This window comes from Lactuca virosa, chromosome 6 (genome assembly GCF_052849685.1).
Source record: "Lactuca virosa cultivar CGN04683 chromosome 6, Lactuca_virosa_CGN04683_v6, whole genome shotgun sequence".
Taxonomy (NCBI): Eukaryota; Viridiplantae; Streptophyta; class Magnoliopsida; order Asterales; family Asteraceae; genus Lactuca; species Lactuca virosa.
In genome coordinates, this window is record NC_136431.1 from 68,418,552 (window position 1) to 68,425,435 (window position 6,884).

A 6,884-nucleotide genomic window follows, 5' to 3' on the forward strand; every position below is an offset into this window, starting at 1 on the left:
GAAAAGACAGATTTTGTTTATGCTTTATAAAAATCAGAGTACCTCTTTTAAGAAAAATGTTACAGAATTTGTTCCCAGAAAAACACGATAAATACGTTATCAAAGCATTTCCGAAGAAATGTATTTTATTCATTTTAAAACGTTGGGATGTCATTGTCAATATAGAAACATAAGCATAAACAGAACTTACATTCATTATCCCTAGTGATTTATATCTCCTTAATCTCTCAGTGTAATGTAACTTCATATCGACACATGTGATACAAATAGTTGGAGCGGGTCAGGTTGGGAAACCTGGGGAGTACATAGGGTTTTCAACCCACAACAATATAATTATTATGTTTAAACATCAAAAAATCAACCCAATTACCCATCCCCATTATCTTCTTAAGGGTGACGCGGGGCGTAGCGAAGGGTGACGTGTTCTTCATCGGATGCGAGGCTGATCTTCATCGGACGGCCCAGATCGAGCCACGTCATCACTTATCGCAACAGGTTTCGCAAATTGCACCCTCAACTTCAAAAATTCGTATCTTTCGCATACGAGCTCCGTTTTCGACGTTATTTATATCCACGCGTAGGCGGGAACGTACTCTACAACTTTCGTTTAGACTCCATCGGCTAATTTTGATTTAATTTTAAAAGTTATTTTATTAACAGGCCGGGACAGAGTTGGTCCGTTAAAAATTCATAACTTCTTCATCCGATGTCCGTTTTCGTATGTCTTTTTATCGTTAAGCTACTATTAACGAGATCTTCGATTCTCGTTTAGTTTGTGTCGGCTAAAAACCGCTTGATCTAATATTCAAATTTCGGGTTGTACACTGCTAAGCCGAAACTTCGAAAAATCATAACTCCCTCATACGAAGTCAGATTTGGGCGTTCTTTTTATGGACGCTATTGGTTTAACGTATTCTACCACTTTCGTTTAGACCGCTAAGGCTAAAAATCGCTTTATCGTAAATTCACTATTTACGCTTCCCGGTGTCGTGGTGGTTCCGTCGCGATGCTTCGACGGGTCATAACTTTTTCGTTATAACTCGGATTTCGGCGTTCTTTATATGTACGGAATCCTTGTAACATATGCTACAACTTTTATTAAGACTATTCATTCTAAATAGCCTTCTATCAAAAAGTCATTTTCGACCCCTATTATCTCTAAATTGACTAGCCCCGATACGGGCGTTACACATACCTTAAAAATCTTCAATTTTTGAACATCACATTCTCTCACTCTCAACCTGTGAACATATCGGAGTAATTCATAGGTCATCGGATTGGAGGTCTTCATTGATTGTAGGATATATATCTTCACTGTAAAAATTTAGATGAAAAATAACACATATCAGTGAACTCTTTAATAAAACCTAGTGAAAAATAATTCTTGATTACCAACAAAACACTGAATGTTGACAGATCTTCACAACACCTATAGCTACAGCAAGATCCTCATTTGCTTTGTTTCGTGATGTACTCTGAAAATTAAAGATTCAACAATCTCTTCCTAATGAAAGAAACAAAAACAACCATGATTTCATAATGGAAAAAATAACAAGAAACAACATGATCATTTTACCTTCCAAAACCAGAATATTTTTCTGATTCATGTTTATCTTATCAATTAGTAACCATATCTTATTCCTATAATGATTTTCTGCTTCCACCTATTATGATCCAGATGTTCAATAAATACTTGCACAAAAGAAATTTTAGTGTTTTGTAATCTTTTTGAAGAAATGGCTTTAAATACACAAAATATAAGCATCTATGACTTAACTAATTTGAATGTACTGATATAATTTTATAGGAGAAAATTTCTAGACAAGTAAAAACAAGTTACTGGAATGAATATGCTAATTATTTTCCTAGCAAAGGTCAATGAACAATTGAACATGTGAAGTTGTTTTGTTAAGCATTTGATCGAACACCTTTTGCTCATCACATGCCAAGTTATTTCCAGGTTTCTTTAAGGCTTTAGACCAAGACTGAACAAAGTATATCACGAATAGAATATAATATAACTATTTGAATTTCAAAATAATCGAAGCAAACCTTTAGCTTTTCATATCGAATAGAAAGCAGCAAAAAACAACCTTCACTAGGCTCTCTGGTCTGGTTTGGTCCATTCAGAGCAGAAGGGTATATGGAAAAGAGAAGGAAGTATAAGGTTATTGAGGAAAGCCTGGACATGCTTTCGACATGCCATGGTTACGACTCTTGTCCGTCCGATTTGACTTTAGTGCTTTCCATATCAGTTTTGAAGACTGACAATTTAATGACTCCAAATCGTATAGTAGATGAAGGCATTGCAATGATCGATTATAGGCTAATGATGATAGTTGAGGTGTTGGTTTTCCACTTCGATTTGAATTTGAGATCGTAGACACGATTGCCCAGAATCTAGATCTAGTGAGACTTTTATCGTCGCCGATCGAATGGAGATAAACTTCTTCGTTCAGATCTTGAATCAACAGAGGACACCGAGGTTTGGTCTGAGATGGCGATCATCAGATGCAGGAGGACGAGAGAGAGAGAGAGAGAGAGAGAGAGAGAGAGAGAGAGAGAGATGATGATGATGATGATGATGAAAGAGAGAGAGAGAGAGAGAGAGAGACAGAGAGAGAATTATTATGTGTGTTTTGTATATTAACTAAACTAATTATTAATTGTTAGGAAATGATATTTTTAATTCCCGATATGCCCCTATCATTATTTATAAAATGTCTTTGTTGCAATTAAAACAAATGGTAATTACAATTATGCTATGATCAATCTGATCTTCTCTCTGTGTGTGTGTGTATATATATATATATATATATATATATATATATATATATATATATATATATATATATATATAGAAAAGAGAGAGAGAGAGAGAGAGAGAGAGAGAGAGAGAGAGAGAGAGAGAGAGAGAGAGAGAGAGAGAGAGAGAGAGAGAGAGAGAGAGAGAGAGAGAGAGAGTTAGCTTCATATATAACCCTCATCTATTGTGTGAATATATGACAAATTCTAGACCAATCAACTAATAGGGGTATTATAGTAAATTGACTAATTAGTTAATTAATTACCCAAAATTATGGAATTAAATTAATATCGTTTACAATTATTAACATTTTTTTGGCCAAAAGTAAAATTCGTTCAAGCTCAAATCCTCCTAATGTCATCTTCTCCATTTTGCTGCTTGGAATCACCCACAGAATCCTACCATGACCATCATCATCTTCATTATCTATCCACCATAAACCCCTAAAATAATACCACCAACCCCCATCACCAGATTCATCAACGAAAAAGCAACCATCGAAACAAGACATGCTCAATTAGGGTCCAGATCAGTTGAAATATCTTGTATAATTGAAGAATCAACCATGTCCTTTATATTGAAAGACATAATCGAGAATATGGAAGATTAGGGCTTAAATCAGAGGAAAAATTAAGATATGGTACACCCAAATCGGCATCAGATGGATTTTCATATGTCATTGAATTTGATCAACTATTATAAGTACATAAAGTTGAAGCCCAAGGTTCGGTTTACCTGTACACTACACTACAGAGTTGCAAGCTTGAATCCTTGGATATAACTCGAAATTGAAGCCATTCAAGAAGAAACAAGGTATGATTTTAATGCTTTAACAAAAACATGTTCTTTTATTTGCTTTACATGTATATTACACTAGCTAAACTTACTTTAGCTTCAACATTTTGTTGACTGTTTATGTATATATTTCGAGGTTATTAACTCAATTAAGGTTGTCTTTAGTATGTATGCATATTGTATGGTATTTGACTACCAATGTTTATCGTAAAAAAACTTAGTTGCAAGCTTGAATCCTTGGATATAACTCGAAATTGAAGACATTCAAGAAGAAACGAGGTATGATTTTAATGCTTTAACAAAAACATATTTCTTTTATTTGCTTTACATGTATATTACACTAGCTAAACTTACTTTAGCTTCAACATTTTTTTGACTGTTTATGTATATATTTCGAGGTTATTAACTCAATTAAGGTTGTCTTTAGTATGTATGCATAATGTATGGTATCTGACTACAAATGTTTATCTTAAAAAACTTAGAATGCATAGTATCTGATTTGCAAATGGCCATCTTAAAATTAGCTTTTAATTTATCATATTGATCTTGATTGCAAATAAGGTGTTGGGATTACATTTGAATGTTCAGTTTCTGATTTGTTTATAACCTTGAACTATGTGCCCTAAGGTAGCATTGGTTTTGTATGATGGAATCGGGGAAGGACTGGAATGTCCCATTCCATAGGAATGACAATAACCTGTTTGTTTTGCATGATTGAATGCAATGGACTATTCCCAAAAAGGAATGTGATTCCCTTCCACTTAAAAAAAATCATTATGTCATCAAATGGATAAAAAATTGCAATATCATCCATATTACCATATATATTTATGTAATAGTTTTAAAAACAAAACGTGTTTAAGGTTTTCATTATTTTATTATTATTATGACTTAGTTGGGTTTGGTCTTGTGGGGTTTTGAAGAGTGATTAGTGAATATACAAACTTGGAATTTGCATCTAGTAAATAATTCTTGTTTTGAGTGGTGGTATGACAAGTTGAAATTGCAAAATCCTATGAGAAAGGTGGAGCAACAGCCTGATATTTGAACAAATGTGATATATTTGTGTTTACGTCAAGATGGTCAACTCTATGGAGCAATATCCCTGATTTTTTTAACAGATGTGATATATTTGGTTTAATGGCTTTGTTTGTTAGTTGCTTAATTTGTTCAGATCTTCAATTGTTTGGCTAAATGGCTTTGTAGCGTAGTTGCTTAATTTCTTGAATTCTTTAATTGTTTATTTTTTAATCTTTAACTTTCTTTCTGCAATGATTCTACATCAAATTGTTGACTTGTTTTGGTCTTGGTTATTTACTATGTGGCTTTCTAATTTATATGACATTGATATTGCAATTTCTAATAGTACTTTTATTTATGTAAAAGGAAAAATGAAAAGGGAGAGAATAATGATCTTGCAAGGTTCTGACGATGACGTTATCTGCTTCATTTGGAGAAGAAGTTGAACAGTGCTGTCAAAAAAAGAAGCCTTAAAGTTTGATCTCATTGCATACATTCTCACAGAATGTCATTTTCACAATGTCATTCTTATAGAATGTCTCATTTTATTGTATTCGTAATTTATGTCTAATTCTAATGAGAATATCATTTTTTCCAATTATAAATTATGTTCATTCTTACCACAATGTATTCTTTTTGTACTTGTAATTTAGTTTTTTTCATGTCGTATTCTTTAAAGAATGTTTTATATTTTTTAGCAATGTTAAATTATTCTTCAAGAATCTAAGTTATGCATTTGTAATTAATTTCTTAATTTTCAAGAATGTATTTATTTCATAGTAATGCTTATTATTCTTAAAGAATTTTAGTTATGAAGTTATCATCCACGTCTTATTCTTCAAGAATAATAAGAATGATAAGAAAGAAAGTTGAATTTATCTCTAAAACCTTCCTAAAAGTTTAATTTTCAAAAACGTTATTTTGTTTTTCTTAAATTTTAATTTGAAATTTCCCTTAAATTTTGGTTTGTATCATTTAATATCCGAAATTTCCTAATTTGTTTGTAAACGAAATATCAACTTTACCCTTATTGGTTTTTTAAATTTAAAAAAGAATTAATTTTTTACAATTAATTACCATCATGTCATTATTCATCATAACCACTCATTGTTTTAATCTAATGGTCAAAAAATGGTTACACATTCACACCATAGTTGTGATTCACATTTAATCCTAACCCTATATATATATATATATATATATATATATATATATATATATATATATATATATATATATATATATATATATATATATATATATAGTGAGAATGAGAGAGAGAGTGAGAGAGAAAAAAAAAACTAGGTTCAAATGTTTCTCACATCTATTATGTGCTAGAATGCACCAATAAGTATTTAGTAAAAATCTTCCATAATAATGAAAATAATTTTGCCACTTGTCAACCTTTTATGCATTATGTCACATGTCATTTTGTGGTAAATTTTGATTAAATTATATCCATATGTCATTTTGTGGTTTTTTCTGTTTTATTAAATTTCATAGAATATTTAATTGTAATAAATGTAATAATAAATGTATATCCAATTTATTAATACAACTTTCCTTATAATTTCTAAATTTCTAAATGGGAAATCTCCAATAAAGTTCCAATATTTTGGGTCAGTTTACGATTTAATCCTAAATTAAGTTTCGTTTACAAGAAAGGACAAAATACCGACTAAAACTTCAGAATAACCCTTCGTGGCCGGTTTCGCAGATTTAGCCAGTATTCTGGCTTTTTTCGTTAACTGAACAAAATTTTGGGGCTTTTTCGTTAATTGATCAATTACCCTTAAACTTATTGTGAACTTCACTCATCTGCATCTCAAACTACTACTCGTTTCTGTTATTCACTTTTTCTTATCCACCTCTCTAAGTGGTAGGGCATGCATGAATATATAGTTAACTTAATCCTTATATTTTACATATCTTAATCCTAAAAGCTTTGTTTTGTGTGTTTAAAATGTAAAATAGTTTACATATCTTAATCCTCTAGACTTTATTTTATGTGTTTAAAAGGTAAAATGGTTGTTATATTAGATACAATGAAAATTTTTGACATGAAATATATTATGAGTTATCATTTATGCTATAGTTGATCTTAAACCGGTCTGTTTCATTATCATGTCAACCCTTTTATTTTCGTGTCAATCAATTTATTTTCGTGTCAAGTTGATGGGTTTAGAGTATAGACCTTATAAGTATGTCGTTTCGTGCTAAATTAAAACACTAAATAAGTTGAAAGTTTGCAACTTGGAGAGGT

At 31.3% G+C, this 6,884-nt stretch overlaps 1 long non-coding RNA gene across 1 annotated transcript; it reads left to right on the forward strand.

Moving 5' to 3' along the window:
- The first annotated feature begins 3,119 nt into the window (after positions 1-3,119).
- Positions 3,120-5,290, forward strand: LOC145119075 (uncharacterized). Its single transcript, XR_013713648.1, has 3 exons — positions 3,120-3,619; positions 3,823-3,880; positions 4,988-5,290. It is a non-coding gene; the product is annotated as an uncharacterized LOC145119075 (long non-coding RNA).
- The last annotated feature ends 1,594 nt before the right edge of the window (positions 5,291-6,884 follow it).